At 44.9% G+C, this 22,843-nt stretch overlaps 1 pseudogene; it reads right to left on the reverse strand.

Moving 5' to 3' along the window:
- Window positions 1-654: 654 nt before the first annotated feature.
- LOC139985746 (uncharacterized) lies at window positions 655-22,306 on the reverse strand (annotated as a pseudogene).
- Window positions 22,307-22,843: the final 537 nt, after the last annotated feature.

The raw sequence follows: 22,843 nt of genomic DNA on the forward strand, positions 1-22,843 counted from the left end.
GCAACTACTGCGAGCAAGTAATGTTAGCGAAGGAACGGGTGGAGAAGAACAGAGAGCAGAGAGGCGACCCCGTCAGAGTGGCTCGCCGAAGAGAACCGATACGACGCCGCGAGACCGCGGCACCACCACTACCGCCGTCGTAGAAGAGCGCGGCGAAGGAGCCGTCAGATTGAGGATGGTCTGGGCCCCCCCTCAGACTCGCACGACGGCCCAGGGAATGCGGCACTAGGGGGGGAATGGGCCCCCTCCCTTGCTGCCAACCTCAACCAGGAGGCTTCACACAACAACAAAGGGAGACGACGACGAAGGAGTGTTGCGGTAGCAAATCTAAAGAAAGGAACCGGGACTCCCCTGACAAGCGTCAGGAAGACCACCGTGGGGTTTTAGTCGGTAAGAGTCCGACACTACCCGCCGCCCCCCCGAGGGCGGTCAGGCGACCATGAGGATTTCCCCACGATAAAAAAAAAAAGTGTCGATGTTGAACAGCAGGGGTCCGAGGACACTGCCTTGGGGTATGCCAGCTTCTATTGCAAATGTTGAGGTTATAGGTTCTAAGTGTTTTACCATGAATTGTCTATTGGTTAGGTAGGTTTTTAGGATAGAGTAGTAGATGTGAGGTAGGATTTTCTTTAGTTTGAACAAAAGTCTTTCATGTCACACTTTATCGAACGCCTGCTGAATGTCCACAAATACCGCAGAGCAGTATTTTTTCTTTTCTAAATCTTGGCTCATTTTATGAGTTAGACGATGAATTTGTTCTATCGTAAAATGTCGCTTCCGAAAGCCGAATTGAGGATCCGGCATTGTTTTCAATTCCTCTAAGAGTGGAAAGAGTCATTTCGTTAGTATCTTCTCAAATAGTTTGGACGAAGTGGATAGAAGACTAATTGGGCGATAAGAGCTAGTTTCGTGTATTGGTTTTTCAAGTTTGGGGATAAGAGTAATCAATAGTATTTACCAAGACTTAGCATAGTATTCAAGGCGAAGAATTACATTAAAAATAGAAGTGATGAGTGCAATCCTTTTTATGGGAAGCTCCTTAATAGCTTTGTTACTTGTCAAATTATGACCCGATGCTTTCCTGGGATTTAAACGACGGATTAATTATATACACTCCAGAGACGAGAAAGGCTCAATAGGAGGAGACATCTGGAAGAGAGAGTGCAAGTATTCAGTTATTTCTTCTGCAATAGTGGAGGAATACGGTTTGAAACATTAGTTAATTGACTTGCAAACATATTGGCCTTTTGTATAGGGCTACGCGCCGATCCACCTTGCGAACAGCGAATTTGAGGATGAGTATTTGCGGAGGATGAGTGAGTTTTCTGGATGCCTTCCATAGTGAGTAGTTGGAGTCAGCTGTGGGAGATAGATTAGCAAGATATCTTTGAAAACAGTTATTTTTATAATTTTTAAGGATTTTAGTTAGTTTTCTCGTTGCATTATTCAGCTTACGCTTGTCGTCATGTGTTCTATGACTTTGCCATACTCTTTTAAGTCCGCGTTTTTCTACGATCTTTTTCATTATATAATGGGGGTATTCATGTTTATTAACAAAACTCTTAGTGGGGATGGAAGAACGGATCGCGTTTATTATGCTGGTGTTTAAATATTCCGTGGCTGCTTCTATATCTTCGTTTGTTTTTAGGAATATTAAGGTTGATGTTGAATACTTGCTTAAAGATGTGCCAGTTTGTGAGTTGGTTATGAATAATGCCATTAGGTTGATTTTCAATAATTGATGAGTTAATTGTTGCTATAACGGGCGAATGATCTGAAGAGAGTTCCACAGAAGAATTGATTTATACATATCTTGGCGAAATGTTCTTAGTTATAAAAAAATCAAATAAATCAGGTAATTTGTTAGTGTCAGTGGATCAGAAAGTGGGTTCGTTTGTACTGAGGTAATTAGGTATGTTGGCGTTTATGCATTTCAAAAGATTTTTGCCTCTTAGTATGATAAGTCTGCTGCTGCATTGGGTATGATTAGCGTTATAGTCTCCTCTAACTATGAATCTATTGCCCATGTCTTCGAGGAAGTTATCGAAGTGTTCGTTGGAAATACAATGTCTAGGAGAACTGCTCCTAGCTATAGCTCCTATATTGCTGATGTGGTGATTGGACCATGCCAATCTTCTATCGCTACGTTTGTGGCTTGGATGTAGTCCTTCTAGAATGGAAGCTCATAGTGTTTTATCCTGGTCTTGATGATAATTCCAGTGCCGCCGTGGGCCTTTCCACTGGGATGTTGGGTATGGTAAAAGTTATAACCATTTATTTTTATCGATGAATTGAGTTTCAGATATGAGCATTAGGGTAGGGTAAATACCTGCACGTTTTACGCAGCGGTTTTTTTTTTTATTGATTATTTGGTAAATTTTTACAATTTGTCCAGAAGGACATTTGGTAAAATATTATAGCTTAGAGAATAAAAGAATAAAAAAATAAAAAAAAAAAAAAAATAAAAAAAGATAAAAAAAAATAAAAAAAATAAATAATAAATAAAATATAGCATGTGGATGGTTACCCCCAGCGGGGTTCCATCTTCTAGGTTTCCTATTGCATCTCTATTTCGAGGTCTGCGGGATGCTTCCTCTTCAGTCTTCTTTCTATTTTGGTTTTATTTATTTCAGCAACCAGCTGGTTTGGGTGTGCTGCAAGTCTTTCTTTGTACTTTTTTGCGTATCTAGCGATTTCCTCTTTGACTGTTGGAATTTTTAGATGTTTTCGTGGGTCTTCATTTCTGACGTACCATGGAGCGTTAACTATTGTCCTTAAAATTTTTGCTTGCTCTATTTCTATTTTGCTTATGTGACTCATTGCTGCCGTCCCCCATAATGGGACTCCGTATGTCCAGATTGGTTTGATTATTGTTTTGTATATATTTAGTTTATTCATTGTGCTTAATTTAGATTTTCTATTGATTAACCAGTACATCTGCTTCCTTTTTGCACTTATTCTGTTTATTATTGATTTTATATGGTGCTTCCATGTAAGGTGTGTGTCTAAATTTATTCCTAGATATTTGACTTGCTTTGTTTGTGCTATGTGGGCGCCGTTCAGTTGAATATCTGGTGTTTTTCCTTTTCTAAGTGTAAATGTTACGTGGTTGCACTTGCTGGTGTTCACTTTTATTTCTTTGTTTTGCAGCCATTTTTCTATTTTTGTAATGTGTTCTTGTAGTAGTGCGGCGGCCGTTTCTAGATTTGCATGCCTCACTAGTATGGCCGTATCGTCCGCAAACGTCAGTGTTTTACTGTTGACAGTTGTTGGTATATCTGCCGTGTATAGTGTGTATAATATTGGTCCTAAGACACTTCCTTGCGGTACTCCTGCCTTGATGTCCTTAATTTCAGAGTATGCATCATTTATTTTTACTACAAAGGTTCTGTTGTTTAAGTAGGATTTGAGTAGTTTGTAGATTTGTTCTGGAAATTGCTTTTTGATTGTTTGAAGAAGTTTTTCATGGTTAACTTTGTCGAATGCTTTTTCGATATCCATAAAGAGTGCTGTGCAGTATTGTTTTGTTTCAAGCGACTGTAAGATTTCATTGACGAGTCTATGCATTTGTTCTATTGTGGAGTGTTTATTCCTGAATCCAAATTATTTTCCTGAATCCAGATTATTTTCTCTAATAATTTGGAAAACGCAGGTAGTAATGATATCGGCCTGTAGGATGCAGTTAAATGTGGGTTTTTGTTTGGTTTGGGTAACATCACTATCTGTGCTATTTTCCATAGTGTAGGAAAGTACTGTATTCTTAGAATTGCGTTAAATATTATCGTTGTTAGTCTTATTGCCTTTGGGGGAAGGTTTTTTAAGATTTTCCCATTGATCAAGTCAAATCCTGGTGCTTTACTTGTCTTTGTTGCCTCAATTAAGTTTGTAACTTCTTGCGCTGTTGTGCTGAGTATGGTGCAGCGTTTATCAGTTGTGTTGCTGGCATTTTCCACTTCTTCATTTGTTTGCCATCCAGGGATGCTGTTATTAATTTCATACGGCGAAAATATATTTTGTAGGTGCTTTGAGAATTCTTCTGCCTGTTCTTCGTTGGTTCTGGCCCATGTGTTGTCCATTTTTCTGATTGCTGGGATTGTTTTTACTGTTTTCTTAATTTTGTTAGTGACTTTCCATAGGGAGTAGTCGGTATTCTCATGCGCGGATAGTGATTCGATGAATTTTGAGAATTCGTTATTATGATGTTCCCTTATTTTATTCTTTAGTTCCTTTGCAAGTTTATTTAGGTTTTTCTTGTTTTCTCGTGTTCTCTGTTTTTGCCATTTTGCTTTCGCTTTTCTTTTTTCCCTGATTTTGTCTAGGATGTCCTGCGGAATAATTTTTGATTGCCTGCTATTTGTTTCATAGGTGGTGGTTGCCCACGCTGCTTCCTGTATTATTTCTGTCAAAGTTGCTACTGCCTGCTCAATGTGTTCAGGTGTTTTACGCAGCGGTGGTTATGGTTGCAATATTTTTGCGTGTGGCCGTATTTTTGGCACCTTTTGCATTGAACTATCTCTTTTTTTACAAAAGGTGGTTCAATTTTTACTACCGAGTTCATTAAACGATTGATACTATAGGCTTCCTTGTTATTTGGTTTTTGCTTAAGGTCGATAAAGAATAAAGATAGCGGGTTTTTTGTGATTCTGTGTCTTATATTGCTAATGTTGGTTACTTCATGGCTATGATATAAGAGATCAAGTTTCAGTTCATCTAAGTTAGCTGAGTGGTGAATGTTGCGTAGTACCACACGAAAAGGTCTTCCTTGTTTCAGTTGATATGTGTGGAAGCTTGCGTTCAGAGTTTTTAGTAACTTTGTTATTTTTCTATAGGAGTCTGGATTGGCCAGCAGGATTTTAACCCGATTGTTTTTAATTTTTAGTATGTAATCCTCTTTGTTACTATCTTTCTCGATGGGCTTTATCATTGTTTGAATGTCGATAACATCATCGATGAAGATTAGTGGGGGAGGAGGATTTTTTTGTGTGTGTTAAATTGTTGATGTTTCAACTATATCCATAGAATTGTTTGTAGATTCTAATATTACGAATCTGTTGTGAGTGGTAGTGTGTCTTGTTGTCGGTTCGTTCTGACTAGTGTTAACATTTTTTTTGCCTGAATGAAGCTTACGTTTCTTGATGCTGTTGGTGTGGTTTGAAAGATGGGTGATATTATCCTTTTGCCACGGAGGAGGTAGAACGATGCGGTTGTAGTTTTGTTCGTGAGGGCCTGATCTGGTTACTTAGGCCACCTTCGAGCTAGTTAACTCAAATTGAAATAACTAGTCGAGAGGCTATTATTTGAATTATAGATTTGAAGTGTTGGATTTTCCATGAGTAAGTTTAGAAAGTTTGTTTCTGTTTCAACTCACTTTCGACGGAGGGTCGTCACTTATTGTGAACTTCACTGGGCAATAGACACACGTGTGCACGCTTCGAAAGAAAACTGATTATAAATGTGACAACAGAAAGGGAGGAAAATCTGATGACAAAATATTAAATAACAATCAAGACATTAGAATAACGATATATTTATTTCGATAATATTTCGTGTACTAATCGAATTAGGAGTACTTAATTATTTATTGGAAAACGTTATTTTCACGGAATGGTTGCATGAAAACGTAGGCTTAGCCGGGCCTGTACTGAAACATGCTTGGAGGTGAAGAAATATCACATAAATCAGGATTACTTTGCACGACACACAAGCTGAACGAGAAATCGTCTTATCATCGAACCTGTGCTCACTTTTACTAGTGGGGGGGGAAGACGTTGAATTCAGCCAACCAGTTAAATTTATGGCCCTTTATCACTGCAACGAATTTTTCCCGTATAAATCACACAATTACAAGAAGCTTTCAGAGTACAAAGATTAAAAATAAAACGGTTACGTTTTTGTAGCGTCCCTGATCTATGCTTTCGCGTACAAGCTTTTATTTATATCGTACATAACACGGCTTCTGTGCTTAATTTTTTGCCATGTTAAGGCGAAATATGAAATATTTACTTATTAATCAACAATACAGGGGCGATTTATTTCTTTTTTCATAAACAATTTGTGACCTTTGAAGACATGAAAATATCAATTTCGATATAAAATATTGGATTGAATTCCCATCAGTTATTTATTGTTTCTAGTTTATTTATTGTAATTTACATAAGTATTGTGTTTCTCACTTTCGAAGATCAACGAATATTTCTATACGCAAGCGTATTTGCGTATAAGCATATATACATAAGTGTACACAAATTTTTCCAACTTTTGTTAATCGACTTCCATCCTTCATGACCTGAAGGTATTTTAAAGTACTGTTTTCACTAAAATACTATTATAAACGAAATATGCTTAACAATTTGATATAGTACCTACTTATACAATGATGCTTATAAAGTACTATTTCTGTTGATTTGTATACTTACGTATATATGCATGTATGTATGCCCTAATAATATTTTTGCAATATAACTTTTATTTAAAAATAGGAATAATATTTATACGATATTTCTCTTATATACTAATAGATACTTACACTTCAAGGATATAAATAAGAACACATGTAAATGAATATATGTATATAAGAATATATGTAAAAGTATTTATATGTGTCGGAGATGAAAGGACAACGGGGCCACCCGTTGGAATTACTTGGAAAAACCTCAATAGCATTTACAAAATAACCCAAACACAGTCGTTCGAAACTTGAGACAATGAGCTTGGGCTCGAGGCGACGACCGGTCTCCGAGTGTAGCCACGACCACGGGATGAACGTTCCACCTAACAGAGATACGAAGTTACATAGCTTTCCTTTAAAGAATTGGCCGTGCCGGCACTTGACAATGAAACATTCCAGCGGCCACACACGGACCCCATTCTTGGGTGAGATGGTCGCCAGATGCCGACGCATCATTCGCAGTTTGTGTTCAGATAGCCTGAGGAACCGTTACAAACCTTAGGATCTGGTTAACTGAAGTCCTTTAGATTGGCAAACAGTCTTTATTATATCAGCCCGTGTGTCTGTCGCCTGTTGCGGCAGGATACGTGAGGTCTGCTTTCCTCACGTGCGACGTTTCCCGCTAGGAACTCTCTCTCGAGAGCGGCTAGCATCCTTTTCTAACCACCAACATGGAGAATAACCAATTAACAGCAACGTCTATTTCTCTCACCCTCACCGCAGACGTCCAATTCAGTAGAAACACAACTATCAGGCATTTTATTCAGCCTATCATGGCTGTATTTATACGACCGTTTGCCGTCTAACGTTTTTAAAATGTATCTATCTCCTTCCAAAATTTCTGATATCACAAATGGACCCCTAAATTTCGGATCTAATTTCGTTTGATTCCTTTCCTCATTTTTCTTTAATACAAAATCACCGATATTGAATTTAACTACTTCGGCTTTCGTTTTATCGAATCTTTCTTCATCGTACTTAGCGCTGTTCTCTATACTTTGTACGGCCTGTTGTCTTACGTTGGACATGTCTACTTCCTTTTCCTCGATATTTTCAGATAGTAATATCCCATAGGGTTATCTTGCCGTTTTACCAATTAATAGTTCTAACGGACTCGATTTAGTCACACGATTGGTTGTGCAATTTAAGGCTAATTGAATTTCTCCGATTGCATCTTGCCAGGATCGTCCGGTCGTCTCTACTATCGTAAACATATTTTTCAACGTCCCCATAGTACGCTCTACCTGTCCGTTAGCTCTACTTTTTTTTTTTTTTTTTTTTTTTTTTTTTATCGTGGGGAAATCCTCATGGACACTCGGCGCTGCGTAGCAACGACCGTGTAGTGTCGGACTCCTACCGACTAAAACCCCACGGTGGTCATCCCGACGTTCGGAGGTGCACCCGGGGTCTCTTGCGAATCACTACCGAGTGCAGCCTCGTCGTCTATCTCCCTGCAGTTGTAGTTGTCTAGGGAGGCATCCCGGCTTGAGTTGGGAAGCTAGGGGGAACCACTCCTCCTAGCGCCACGTCCCCTAATCTGGCGCACCCGGGGCAGCGACGGCGGCGCCGCGCCCCTGCGTCGTACGGAGCCCCTGCGACGTTGATGCGATGATCTACTGGGATCGGCTCTTCTCTTCCGGTCCCTCTCTGCCCGCTCCTTTCTCTGCATAACCTCCTCGCAGTAGGCGCGGACAGCGTTAAACTCCCGGGGCCCTCGGAGCATGGCCTCAACGACCGCTTCCGGAGCCAACCTCTCGCCGATGTCGAGCTGCAGGACGCGCCGCGGTTCCGCCCACGCTGGACAGAACTCCAGCGTGTGCTGTGCCGTGTCCTCCTCTTCCCCGCAGTGGTGACAGATGGACGTCACCTCCCGCCCGATCTTCAGCAGGTACTCACCGAAGACCCCGTGTCCGGCGAGCATCTGTGTCGTCCTGAAGGTGAGCGGAACCCCGCCTTGATCTCTCCAAGCCTCCCAATTGGGAAGCACGGCGCGGACGGCTCGGTGTGGCCGCCTGGCGTCCTCCTCCATCAGCTGGGAGCGCCACCGCTCCCAGATCTCCAGCTTTGCCTCTTCCCGGACGTTCGAGGCCGAGAGGCCGCCCAGCGACAGCGCCACCGTCGAAGGCGGTGCCCTCAGGTGTTCATGCACCCGACAGAGCTCGAGGGCCCGCAGCTCGAACGGGGGGGACGCCGCCAGCACTGTCGCCGACTCGTAGGATATTGTTCGATATCCTCTGGCTATTCGGATAGCGATCGTCCTTTGCAGTCTCCTCACCAGGGTACGACTGCGACGGTTGGCCATCAGGTCTTGGGCCCACACCGGTGCCCCATAGAGGACCCGGGACCGGATCACTCCCTCGTAGAGTCGGCGGACTCCCGACCCTGCTCCGCCTATATTCGGAAGAAGGCCGCACAAGGCGTTGGCTGCAGCCGTCACCCTCGGGACCAGGAGCTCGAAATGTGGTCCGAACGCCCACCGGCTGTCGATGGTGAGGCCCAGGTACCTCATACGACACTTCACCGGCACCGCTTCGCCATTTATGGCCACGGACAAACCATCGGGAGGGGATCCCCTGCGGCGGCGGTCGAAGAACCATAGGGCCTCCGACTTGGCCGGCGACACGTTCAATCCCAGTCGCTGAATAGCGTGCACCGCGCATGCCACAGCGTCTTCCGCGAGAATCACGGTCTCATTCCACCACCGTCCCCCGGCTAGTACCAAGGTATCGTCGGCGTAACAGACCAAGCCCGTGCCCGGTGGCATCGGGCATCGAAGGACGGAGTCGTAGGCCGTGATCCACAAGATTGGTCCCAACACCGAACCCTGCGGGACGCCGCGCTCCACGCGCCTTCTCTCTTCCCCGTTCTTCCCAGTGAAGGTGATCCACCTATCGTTTAGGTAGGCTCCGATGACCTCAACCAGGTACGCCGGCACCTCGAAATGTCGCAGAGCCTCCATTATCCTCGCCCAGGGGATAGAGTTGAAGGCATTGCTGACGTCCAGGGAGACCGCTACCGCCGTTCCGTAGCGGGAAACCATGTCCTCCGCCATGCTCCTCACCCGCTTCACAGCATCCACCGTGGAGCGACCCCGGCGAAAGCCGTACTGACTGTCGTGCCATCCGGGAACCCGCCCCGAGATATGGGCCTCCAGACGGGCGGCGATCACCCTCTCGAGGAGCTTCCCGATCTCGTCCAGCAGGCATATCGGCCTGTACGCTGACGGCGACTCCGGCGGACGACCCTCCTTTCGCAGCAGGACCAATCTCGCCATCCGCCATATCCGCGGGTAGATGCCCTCCCTCAGGCATCGGGTAAACAGATGCCGCACGCGAGGGGCCACCACCTCCATCGTCTCCGCCCAGACTCGGCCCGGAACTCCGTCCGGACCCGGTGCCACATCCCGGGACGCCATCTTCTTAGTCGCCGCGAGAAGCTCCTCCTGAGTGACCTGCAGCTCCTCGCTCCGCTCCGTCGACGTCGTCGCCACCGCTGCTGTTGACGACGTCTCGCCCCCGCCGGAGGAGAGGGACGATCCCGACCGCCCCGCGTCGCTGTCCTGCCGCGGAAACAGCGTCCCGATGACCCTGGCCAGCAGTACCGGATCCATGTTGGCGGTCAGCGAGGGGGCCGCGGGTCGCAACTTCTTCGTTACCACCTTGTACGGCCGCCCCCACGGGTCTGACTCAACCGCCTCGATCAGCTCCTTCCAAGACCGAGCCTTCGCGATCTTGATCTCCCGCTGCAGAGTTCGTCTCGCCTCTCTGTAGACCCCGTAGCAGCGGGAGATCTCCTCCTCGTCGCGCGTCCTTCTACGGCGACGGGCCCTCAGGAATCTTCTGCGTGCCCGTACGCAGCTCGCCCGCAATTCCGCTATCTCCGGCGTCCACCAGTGAACGCTGCGGTTGCGTCCACCGCCCGGGACGGAGCGCGGCATCGAGGCGTCGCACGCCGCGTTCATGTATTCTTGGAGGATCTCCGCCTCTTCGTCGACGCTTCCCAGACTGGTCGTCCCTTGGGCATCCCAGCTCCACGCCGAGACGATGGCTGCCGCCCGCAACATCTCCCTGTCCCGCTCCTTCAGGCGCCATCTGGGTGGTTGCGGGCCGGAGCGGCTCGCACCACCTCGGGCGACTTGGTTGTTATTTTCGTCCACGTCCTCCGAGACCACCTCCATAAGTATGTAGAGGTGATCGGACAAGGTCTCGACTCCCTCGGCCACTCTCCAGTCACGGATCCTCGGGTACAGCTTCGAGGTGGCCCACGTGATGTCGACCACGGAGGACCCCCTCCACGCCACGCAGGTGCTCGCCGTACCCTTGTTTACCAGCAGGAGTCCGAGTCCCGCAGCCCAGTCTGTCAGCCATCTTCCTCTGGCGTTCGTCGCGGAGTTCCCCCACTGCGTCGAGTGAGCGTTGAAGTCCCCGAGGACCAGCACCTGACGGGGAAAGCACCTTTTGACGCATTCCCCGACATCGTCCAGAAAGTCCCCGAACGCGGCCAGGCCGCTGTTGGGGGAGACGTAGACCGCCACCACCGCTATTCCTGCCCATTCGACCGCGACGTAGCCGCTGCCACGGTCAAGCAGGGCGCCAAAGGCGCCCAGGGTCGGCGTCCAGGTTATGGCCGTCAGTCCGTCCAAATCCCCGATCCAGTTGGGAGCGTCAGGGACGCGATACGGCTCGGCCACTGTCGCGAGGGCGACCTCTCCCTCCCGGATAGTCTGGAGGAGCAGGTCATGCGCCCTTCTCGATCTGCCCAGGTTGCATTGGAGGAGACGGTTAAAATCCCTCAATCACCTCCATGGCCTCCTCCCGGCCATCTGCCGCTGAATGTTCGACGGTGCTCCCCTCTTGCGTTACCTCCGCGGTCGGTTCACGGATCGGTGGCTTCCTCTTAGTTCTCGGCGGAGCACATGCCGCCCCGCACATCCTGTGGTTGGCTGGCGCCCCCAGCGACTCGCATAACGGGCACTTGGGCGCGGAGGCGGGACACCCCCTGGCACGATGCCCGCTACCGCCACACCTGTAGCACAGATGCCCGCGATCCACGTTGGACGTGCAGGTTGCCCGCATGTGCCCCAGCTCCAGGCATTTAAAGCACTGCAAGGGTCTCTTCGGGATAGCCGTGACCTTCGCCGTGGACCATCCCAGAGCTACTTTCCCGTCCCGGGCTAATTTCCGGGCTCCAGCCACTGGGCACCTTACCCATGCAGTCCCAAGGCCGTATCTGGTGGTGCGGATCTCTCCGACCCGCACTTCCGCACTGCCGCATCCCGCCGCTGAGGCCAGCGCCTGCCGCAGCTCCTCCTTAGCGATCGAGATGTCTATCCCGGCCACCCTCAGCTCCGCCGTCCTGTTCGGGGCCGCTACTCTCACCGCGGCCGGATCCAGCACCTCGGCCAGACGCGTCGCCAATCGCGACGCCTTTCCTCTGTCTCTGTCGCCTGGGAGCCGGATAATTATACCCCCGGTCATCGACTTCCTCATTCCGAGGGATTCGACGCCGATCTCCGCAAGCGGGACCTTCTGTCGCGCCGTCGCGAGAACATCGGCGTATGAAGTCTTAACCCCCTCGTTGATAGTCAACGTCACCGCGGACGTACGCGGTGCGCGGGGGAGCCCGGCCGTTTTTGTCGCCTGCGCCGTTCCTTTTTTAGCCGCCAGTGCGCCGCCCGTCTTCCGTACGCCCGTTACTCGCGACGAAGGAGCAGCGGGCATTCTCTCTTTTTTCTCCTCCTTCCTTGCGGCCCTTTTCTTCCGCTGCCGTCTTTCCACCATCCTCCATTCGCCACCCTCCTGCTCCCTCGGGAGCATTGTGGCTTGGGTGACGCGTGGGACAGCGGGTTGGTCCGCCTTGCGCCGAGGTTCGGGGCTGCGCGGTCTTCGGCCCCCGAACCGTTCCTCGATGGCCCTCATGATGGAGGGACCGAGTTCGCCCATCTTTTTCTCTAGGGCGTCCAGACGCGCGCCTTCTTGTTTCCCCTCTCGCGGAGGGTGGCCGGGCTCAATAGCCCGACCGTTGCACCGCGGGCCCTCGTGGGTGCGAGCGGCCAGCCTCGTTATCTCTTTACGCAAGGCCGCGTTTTCCTCCTCCAACGCGGTCAGTCTTGCTTCCGCGAGCTTGGCGGCCGTGGAGCTACCGCTGTGGACCACCTCAGCCCTCTGTAGGTTAAGCTCCCTCCATGCGGCGGCGACGTAGGCCGCCGCGTTTTTTAGGTCCTTGACACTTGCTCCTTTCAGGTTCGGCGCTGTCGTCGCCACCCGCCAGATCTTAGACACCTGCCTGGTGAACTCGGCGCTCATGTCGGCCGCCGAGCTCATCCGTATGTCCAGCGCCAAATCCACAGAAATCTCCGGGGTCAGCGTCATCATGCGCCTTCTCTTCCCCCCGGAGACGATCGATCCCAGGGATGACCGAGACGCGGAAGAGGCGACCGAATCCCCGTCATCGGACCTCGTCCGCGCTCTTAGCTCCCTTACCGGCGCGAGGCCCGTTACCGCGGCCGGTGCGAGGAAGACGCCGTCCGCCCCGCCCGTGGTTCTCCGCGATGCTCTTGTTATTCTTCTCGGAGGTTCCTTATGAATCTCCGTACTATTGCCTCCCGCCTCACCAGACGTGAAAACACATCCGGGGGCCTGGCGGTCCACCCCCGAACAGCCGTGGTCGTGAGATGACGACGCAGGTGAGCCCACTTGACTACCCACCGCTGCGCCGGTACTGGGGTATCCCTCCCCTGCACCGTAAACCATTTTCGCTTTTTGGTCGCAATCCATGTTTGTCATTGTTGTCGCCGCGGTCATCAACAAAGTCCGTCCTGGTGCCACTCACTCTTTCGCACCCTGTCCCGGTCAAAGCCGGTGCAGGGTGTCGGGGGGCCCCACAAGAAGGTGAGGTGAGTGGTCTTGACAGGCATGGGCCCACCAACTTCTCCGAAACTCTCCGCATCGGATCGGCAAAATTGACGGGCGCCAGAGGCACCGACCAGCTGCCACCCGATTGTAAGAGAGCATCAGATCTATCGGGGTTTCCCGGGACGTGGTCCTACGGCCCGAAAACCCATGCCCGCCTCATGCTCCCCGTCCGTTAGCTCTACTAGCACCGGTGGCTATTAGGTGAAGTTTGATTTGTTTATCCTGACAAAACTCTTGAAATTCCTTAGCGGCAAAACATCGCCCTTGGTCCGCTATTACCCGAGAAGGGCTGCCGAGTAGGAATATGGCAGATTTGAGTGCCTTAACGGTGCTGAGTGAATCTATCTTACGGGTATGGTGTAAGTATACAAATTTAGTAAAGGCATCGATTAAGACAATGACGTATTCTTTCGAATCATTCTTACTGCTCAATTTTCCCGTTAGATCTACGTGAATCGTATGCCAGGGTATGCTGGTCTTAGGTATGGGATGTAACTCGGCTTGTATTTTGCCTGAATTTGCCTTAGAAATCTGACAAGCATGACAGTTCTCTACGAATTTGCGAGCGTATTTCGCCATTCCTTCGAACCAGTAATACTCGTACAGTTTCTCGAGCGTTTTATCCCAACCTAAGTGCATAATCGCCTGGTGTACGTGATTAATGACGGACCACCTAATGCCTCTTGGTACAATGGGCAGGCAGAGGGTCCTGCCCCTCCTTTATATCTTACGGTAAAGGGTATCGGATCGTAGCTCGTACGTATTCGCGATGCCTTCCGCGAGCTCGTCGTTTTTCAATTTATTGACGATTTCAGAGATTTGGGGATCGCGACGCTGTTCTGCTAGGAGCCAATCCTTTGAAATTTCGGTGAGATTAATCTTCTTTTCCTTGATCTCGCTAATAGGGGTAGGGTTGCAGTCGACAGGGTTACGCGAAAAGAAATCTACATGAGTCATGCGTTTACCTTCTCGGTACATGATGTCAAACGTAAAAGTCAGTAGATAGGCCCACCACCTATAAACCCGGTCGGTCAATTTCACTTTATTGCGGGCTGCCTTCAACGAATTGCAGTCAGTGACAACAAGAAATTCCCGTCCGTGCAGATAGTGGCGAAAGTATTTAATGGCGTTTACAACTGCCAGCGTCTCTAATTCATACGAATGATACCTGGATTCCGCGGGACTCGTTCTTTTACTATTGTATTCTATTACCCGGTTTTTGCCGTCAATTTTGTGCATTAAAATTGCCCTATATCCGTCCTTCTTTACGAGTAGCATAGGGCTCGCGAACGGCGAGTTACTAGGCCTTATAATTCCCGCCGTAATTAATTCGCTTATTCGCTCGCGTACTATGCTTCGCTCCGCCTCGCTTAGTCTATAGGGGCTTCTCTGTACGGTGATGTTAGGGTCGATCAAACGTATTTTCAACTGTCCCGTCTTTACACGTGTACGCGGGAACCCCGTAATAAACTCATAAATTTTTTGAGAATAGAAATTAATCGGTCTCTATCTTCGCCGAGTACCTCGGTGTCGAGTTTGTTAATATCGATTTCGTTTTCGACGGTTTTATTACAACTATTGACGGCCTTTTCCCTATTAATGGTGACACTATTTCGAGAAATATTTACGTTAAAACCTTGGTTTAGGATCTCGCGGCCTATCATGATGTCGTACGCTATATAGCTGTCATCGAGGATATGGAAAGTTATCTCCAACGCAAAATCGTTGATGCGCACTACGGACGAAACTTGCGATGTGCAATTAATACGATTGTTTCCCATCCCTCGCATTACCACTACGTCGGTCGTTCTTTTGCCGGAAAATTTCGAAGCCATGGATTCTCTAATTAGCGAACATTCGGCCCCTGAATCGAAGCAAAATGAAAACGACTCACCCAGATGGCTTAATTGACCCGTCGGAGATTCCACCACGCAGGAGTTGACTTGACGTTCGTTATTGGAGTCGCGGTTTGTTTTCCGCAGTAACTGGCAGTGAGGCGCGATATGGCCCTCTTCGCGGCACTTGAAGCAGGACACCTTGGATGATGCAGCTGGTCGGCTTTTCTCCGGACGTCGTGTAGTCTCTCGTCCCTCGGTCTTCATCCTCGTACGGCACTCCGCTATTTTATGCCCGGGGACGCCGCAATGATGACACTTAATCCGGGGGTCGGACGGCTTCCGTCGTTTTGCTTCGGGGCCTGCCGATGAAGTCCCTGAGGAAGGTGTCAGCCTCTTCTTCGCGTAGTGGAAAGCGTTCATCTCCGTAATAAATTGGTCCCGAGTCTTAACGTCGCTCGTAAGCGCTATTTTCTCGACACGCTCATCGCGTAGACTCAGATGATGAAGAACGGTGGCGTTGACTATTTCAACTACTGTCAGATGGACCCACCTTGCTCCAAGGAGGGAACAGAGACGTGTGCCATAGGCTCCCAGAGATTCGCCCTCCAGCTGAGGTTCGGCTAGCATCTTCATCAACGCTGAGGTTGCCGTCTATTTCCCACCAAAACGTGCAAGAAAAAGTTCTTTAAACCTTGCCCAAGTGTAGTCTTTGTCGACAGGTATCTGCGTGAGCCATTGCGAGGCAGTTCCCTTTAGTGCACGGCTTACGGTGAGAAATAATTCGTCGCCTTGAATGGGCCTTCTCTTCATGAACCGGCTGGCGGTTAAGCACCATGCAGCTGGATCGGCGCCTGCGTTTTCGGGATTGAACTCTGGTAAGAGTACTTCCTTCGGTTCCTCGCTCACCCTTGGTTCTCTCGATTGGTTCACGATGGCTATGAGCTGGTCCAACGTTATAGACAGTGACGATCCCACTTCTGATGTCGGGTTGGGGTTAACACTTGGATTTGGGGCGTGTAAAGAATCTGCGCCAGGGTCGCTCATCGTCGGTGTACAATCGATGATATCTTTTATTGTCGCAAATACAAGATAAACTACCGGTGTCGATACTCGAACGATAATGACAATGATCGCGGGGTCGGTATAGCGAATCCACGGCCCACGGGATAACTGATCTACTTTACTTCAAAGTCTAAGTCGAACACGACTTACACCTTGTGATGCAAGAATCGCTTGATTAACTCTTTACTAAGATGTAGATTATTCACTGATCGTACAAACACAATAGGTATCTAACTAGTGCAACTGTAAGAAAAAGAATGACTTTCCGTCGCGACGACGCTGCAGAGGAAAACTATGGTGGGATGTGCCTAAGGGCACGAGGTCATAGGATTCGTCAAAGAAAACCTCCACTCGGAGGGTGAGGGAAATAGACGTTGCTGTTAATTGGTTAATCTCCATGTTGGTGGTTAGAAAAGGATGCTAGCCGCTCTCGAGAGAGAGCTCCTAGCGGGAAACGTCGTACGTGAGGAAAACAGATCTCACGTATCTTGCCGCAATAGGTGACAGGTATACGGGCTGATATAGTAAAGACTATTTGCCAATCTAAAGGACTTTAGTTAACCAGATCCTAAAATCTGTAACGGTTTCTCAGGCTATCTGAACATAAACTGCGAATGATGCGTCGGCATCTGGCGACCATCTTACCCAAAGAATGGGGTCTGTGTGTGGCCGCTGGAATGTTTCATTGTCAAGTGCCGGTACGGCCAATTCTTTAAAGGAAAGCTATGTAACTTCATATCTCTGTTAGGTAGAACGTTCATCCCGTGACCGTGGCTACACTCGGCGACCGGTCGTCGCCTCGAGCCAAAGCTCATTGTCTCAAGTTTCGAATGGCTGTGTTTGCGTTTTTTCGTGAATGCTATTGAGGTTTTTCCAAGTAATTCCAACGGGTGGCCCCGTTGTCCTTTCATCTCCGACATATGTATATGAAATGTTCAAATGAAATTTTCTTTTTTTTTTTTATATATATTTACTAAATCTTGTATATTTAACCTGGCATCGTCGATACATATACAAGATTTGTATAACTATAAATTTAATTTTAATTTCATCTACATTTAAAATAAAATAATATTTCAGACGTCTATAAATTAATCTATCGATCATCAGTGAAAGATTGATTTTATCTTTGTATTTTGAAGAACTACGTTCATTTGCATTGTATATCACAACGCCCACGTCGAAAAAGTTTCTTTCTACATGAAATATCCCTTTGATAATTATAGTAGCGTCCTAGAGCCCTTGTTGACCATATCGTCGAAGTTAATCAAACTCAGAAGATGAGGAAATGATTTCCCTAGGTGTAAAGTGACGAGTAAATAATCTAAAATGGGAAGCAGTCCTTTTGTTATAATTTATCAACCACCCATCGTATAATTACTTTCATCTGTGACCGGTTGAACATGGAAAAGTACGTTCATCCGTTTAAAAGAGAATACTATTTAGTCTGTTCATGCAATAATATATGCGTGTAACAATATATTGATTAATTTGATAAAATTCGCAAATTCTGGCACTTTGTCAATTGAGGATGCTACAACTTGAGAAATTGCTTTCATCCTTAAATAATACACGCACCGAAAATGTGGATCGTGTTGCTACTTAAGTAACATCCAACGGCAAAATCTTCCCTCTTCGTTGAATAGTTTTGCCATTTGGTTGGATCACTTGAAAGCGGTAAATTTTGTAAGATCATAAGCCTTTTTTTTAATTATTTATGTGATTGATTCTTACTTGACGAACTATTTTATGTAAATTCAGTAGTAGATAAGCACGAGCAAAAGCGATAATTAACCCGTTGTTCTTTTTGTCAATTGATACGGGGCTGATTTGCATTTAGATATCGCAATATTAATTCATGACCACATACATTTTCCACTCAAATTACTGATCACTGCATATTACAATATACATGAAATAAAAAATGAAGAAGCAAAAAAAACTTAAAAAAAGTTGTTTAAACTTATATTCGAAGAATTAATGAAGGTATCATTTTATGGAGTAATGTGTAATAGTATAAATTAATGTAGAACCAAATGAAAAATTATATTTATCGCGTTAAATAGGTCGTTTAAGTTTTTGCTTTGGATGAACTTTCCACTACTACCTTGTTACATAACATGTTTTAGCGATTCTAGAAATTTGGTAAAAGGATAAAACAGATCTGGAAGGATATAATCATTTCAACAGCCACAGAGAAACGTTAGAAGAATTGTATAAACATAAAGTTGGAATTAGTTGTAGATTTAATATAGATTTAAGCTATTCTGCTACATTTCTGTTATATTTCGCTCTTTTTATTTCCATTCTTTTTATATTCTTTGTTATTTTTTAATCTTTTTTGTTTAGTTCCAACGCGTGCGATTTAGGTGTGCAGTATGCATATAATGCATGTTGTGTGTATCGTTCTTATTCTTCACTTTGTATATAAGAAAATAGAGAAAATAGAAGTTATTGAACATTTTGAATATTTACTGTGATATAAAACGATTGGTATTTTCGTTACCATTTTTCTGCAAACAGTCTATATACTCGCCATGCGTGTATGATCTTTCTATGGATACCCGCGTATGGGAAGATTGCAGTGTATGTACGAAATTTGTATTAACAGTTTTTATATGTGCTATCGTTTACTAATTATGTATGAAGGCAAGAACTTACAGGAAACATTAATCCTCTCTACTCGAAAATTCCATGAGACTCTTTTCGATAAGCCGTTATGGATTTTAATGAGTAGGTACAAGGAGTTATGGTTTCAAATGTCATAATGTTCTGCTGTTCGACTTGTACGAGACTGCTACCCGTCTTTCGATTGAAGGATCCCTGCACCCCATTGCTTAAACTGACCTAGTTTCGTTCATGTAAGAATATTTGCTCGCACACAGGGATATTTTGGCTAACTCTGAATTGTCAATAACTAAAAAATAAAACCGAGAACGCAACTTCTTTATTCTTGATTTTCATCTTATTTTAATTTTAACAATCACTTCTTAAATTTTTTACACTTGTAGCCGAACATCCTGTATAGGAAAGAGTTTTTCAGGATAATGATCTTGACAACATATTCCAAGGTTATCTAAATCGGTGAGATGTTCCTATTTGTAAATAATTACCATTTTCACAAACCAAATAACAAGTTCACAAATTTTTAAGCAGTTGTACAATTATTTAATTCCTTTTAATAATACATATAACATATTTAATTATGAAAGAAGAATCTAGAAATATCAACTGAATTGTAGATAAAAATAATCAAGCTAATTGTGTTTGAACTGCTACAATAGTAGTTAGTGGGAGAATAAGATTATCGGCAATTCTCTAATGAAATACTACTCCTCGTATCAAATTTGCTTCAAGATCATTCTGGGATGGACAGTTAATTTCCATTGAAATTATCTTTGAAATATATTCGAGATAAATGTGACTTTTCGGCACATTAATCAAACCTGCAATAAAACATTCGTATTTGTGTATATGTTGCTCGACTAACACGCGAGAGTACCTATCTTATGTCGGAGACGGAATTTAGGGTAAAGGTGATTGAAATCTCAGATGACAATTTCTTCCGGTATTTATTTAAAATTATACATCAAAAATGATAATCTTCTACGTCTACCAGAAATCTACATGTTACATTGATATTGAAATTTACCGATTATGAAATCGATTAATTAATAATATGTAACAAAGTATACTTAATTTTCTTTTGGGTTTTCTTTGATATATTTTACATTTCAAAACTGGTGTCATCGTGAAATTTCATTGAGGTTAAACATAAAATTTGAAAAATTTGTTGGAGGTGATACTTTCCTGTATGTGCGATACACGGTCTATCAGTAAATGTGCAGCAGTGACGAGCCGTTCGAATCTAAACATCGAAAGAAATTTGCGAAATTAGAAAGAAAAGAACTTTGAAATAGTTCGAACTCTTTCAAAACTGTGGAGATTCAAATCACTTCGAATATAATTCAAAGCTTTGAACTCGTGAAAGTTTTGAAAGTCTTGATCGTCTTATAAGTCTCAAAAATCCTGATCGTCTTGGAAGTCTTGAAAGAATTGGTTATTTTGAATCGTTCGTAAACTCGAGTCTGACGACTGGCAATGTGCAGGGAGCTTTTATCGCTCTTGATAGTCGATAGGTCATATAAAGAAGGATGAAATAAGAGATTGAATAATCAATATATTTAAATGCCAGCATATCGGTGTATTAAAATAGGGATACAAAAGTGGTATAATAAAAACGGCGATACAACATTTTTACTTTTAACTTTTGCTGCACGAAACTTTTTCAATTGCTTGGTGTGATATTTCTTCATTGATATGAATCGAGTAACAGTCTATGTAAAATGCGTAAAGTGAGTGAATACGATTCAAATTAGTATATCTTGATTGGCCGTGTTTTAGTCGGGAAACTCTCAGCAATATGTTAAAGAAAATTCAGATAAAAATGTTACAATCAGAAAAATTATATTATTACATTGCGATCTAACAAACTGCCAACTCTCATCAAAAGAATTCGTGATTGACCAACTTTAACAAAGATAACATAGACATAAGAATTTTTTTTTTTATTTGCATTTAATTTATAATCAATTCTTGTTAGAGAATTTTAAGTACATTTATCTGGCGTGGTACTATGACATGATTAATAAGTATTTATAGTATGTTTGATTCTATTTAAATCTAGTGCTTAGGTCTAAGGTGTAATGTCTTTTTAGCCTGCGGATCTGTTCCGACGTGTCGAGTAGTTGAGTAATTAGAGGATTTTGGTGGTTGTTAGCTATTGTGCTACGTCTATTGCTGAATTTGGATATTTCTTCTTTGACTGTGGGTATATTGAGGTCGTGATGTATTATTTCGTTGGTGACGTACCAAGATGCATCTATTAGGGATCTTAAGGTTTTCGATTGGAATCGTTGAAGAATTTCTATGTTGGAACTACTTGCTGTTCCCCATAGTTGGATTCCATAGGTCCAAACAGGTTTTCATATGGCCATGTATAATGTAATTTTACTTTGCGTGTTTTAGTTGGAACGTCGGCCGATGAGCCAGTAGAATTTTTTAAATTTTGCTTTGAGTTGTTTGGATTTATCTAAGATTTTAGTATGGAGTAGTAAGTGTGTGGTAGCATTTTCTTTAGTTTGAACAAAAGTCATTCATGCCATACTTTGTCGAATGCTTGTTGAATGTCTAGAAATATCGCACTCCAATATTTTTTCTTTTCTAAGTTTTGGGTGATTATGTGAGTTAAACGATGAATTTGCTCTGTCGTAGAATGTTACTTTCGGAAACCGAATTGGTGATCTGGCAGTGTTTTTAGATCCTCTAAGAGTGGCAGGAGTCGTATCATTAGCATCTTCTCGAATAGTTTGGACAAGGTGGGCAGAAGACTATGTCCGATAAAAGCTGGTTTCATGTATTGGTTTTCCAGGTTTGGGAATGAGAGTAATCAATGATATTGTCCAGGACTTGGGATAGTATTGAAGGCGGAGAATTGCATTAAAAATGGAAGTGATGATTGCAATCCCTTTTATGAGAACCTCCTTAATGGCTTTGTTACTTATCAGATCACGCCCCGATGCTTTTTTGGGATTTAGGCGTTGTTATTAATTCTATGACTTCTAGTGATGAGAAATGCTCAATAGGAGGAGACATCTGGAAGGGAGAGTGCGGATATTCAGTTATTTCGTCTGGAGTAGTGGGGGCATTTGGTTTGAAGACGTTAGTTAGATGACTGGCAAACAAATTAGCTTTTCGTGTAGGGCTACGCGCCCATCCACATTGCGGACAGCGAATTGGAGGGATTGTTAGCAGAGGATGAGAGAGTTTCCTGGATGCCTTCCATAGTGAGTAGTTAGAGTCAGCTGTGGGAGATAGGTTGGCAAGGTATTTTTGAAAACAGTCGTTTCTATAGTTTCTAAGTTTTTTTGTGAGTTGTCTTGTTGCATTATTTAGCTTACGCTTGTCGTCGGGTGTTCTATGGCTCTGCCATATTCTTCTAAGTCTGCGTTTTTCTCTGATTTTTTTAAATATGTGGTGGGCATATTCGTGTCTATTGTCGAAGCTCTTCATAGGTGTGAAAGAACGGATAGCGTTTACTATGCTGGTGTTTAGGTATTCGGCGGCTGCTTTTATATCTTAGTTGATTTTTAAGCTAATTGAGGCTGATGTTGTATGAGTGAAGATTTCCCTAAAGAGTTGCCAGTTGGTGAGTTGGTTGTGAACAAATTTTGGTTATGAAGAAGTTCAATATGTCAGGTAGTTTGTTATTGTCAGTCGGCCAGTAAGTGGGTTTGTTTGTACTGAGGTAATTAAGTCTGTTGGTGTTTATACTGTTCAGTAGATTTTTACCCCTTCCTGTAATAAGTCTGCTGCCCTATTGGGTATTTTTAGCGTTGTAGTCTCCTCCTGTTATGAATCTATCGCCAAGGTCTTCGAGGAAGTTATCGAAGTCTTCTTTAGAGATAGAGTGTCTAGGAGGGTAGTATACTGCTGACATGGTGATTGGACCATGCCAATCTTCTATTGCTACGTTTGTGGCTTGGAGGTAGTCCTTCTGGAATGATGGAAGCTCATAATGT

This window comes from Bombus fervidus, chromosome 1 (assembly GCF_041682495.2).
Source record: "Bombus fervidus isolate BK054 chromosome 1, iyBomFerv1, whole genome shotgun sequence".
Classification (NCBI taxonomy): Eukaryota; Metazoa; Arthropoda; class Insecta; order Hymenoptera; family Apidae; genus Bombus; species Bombus fervidus.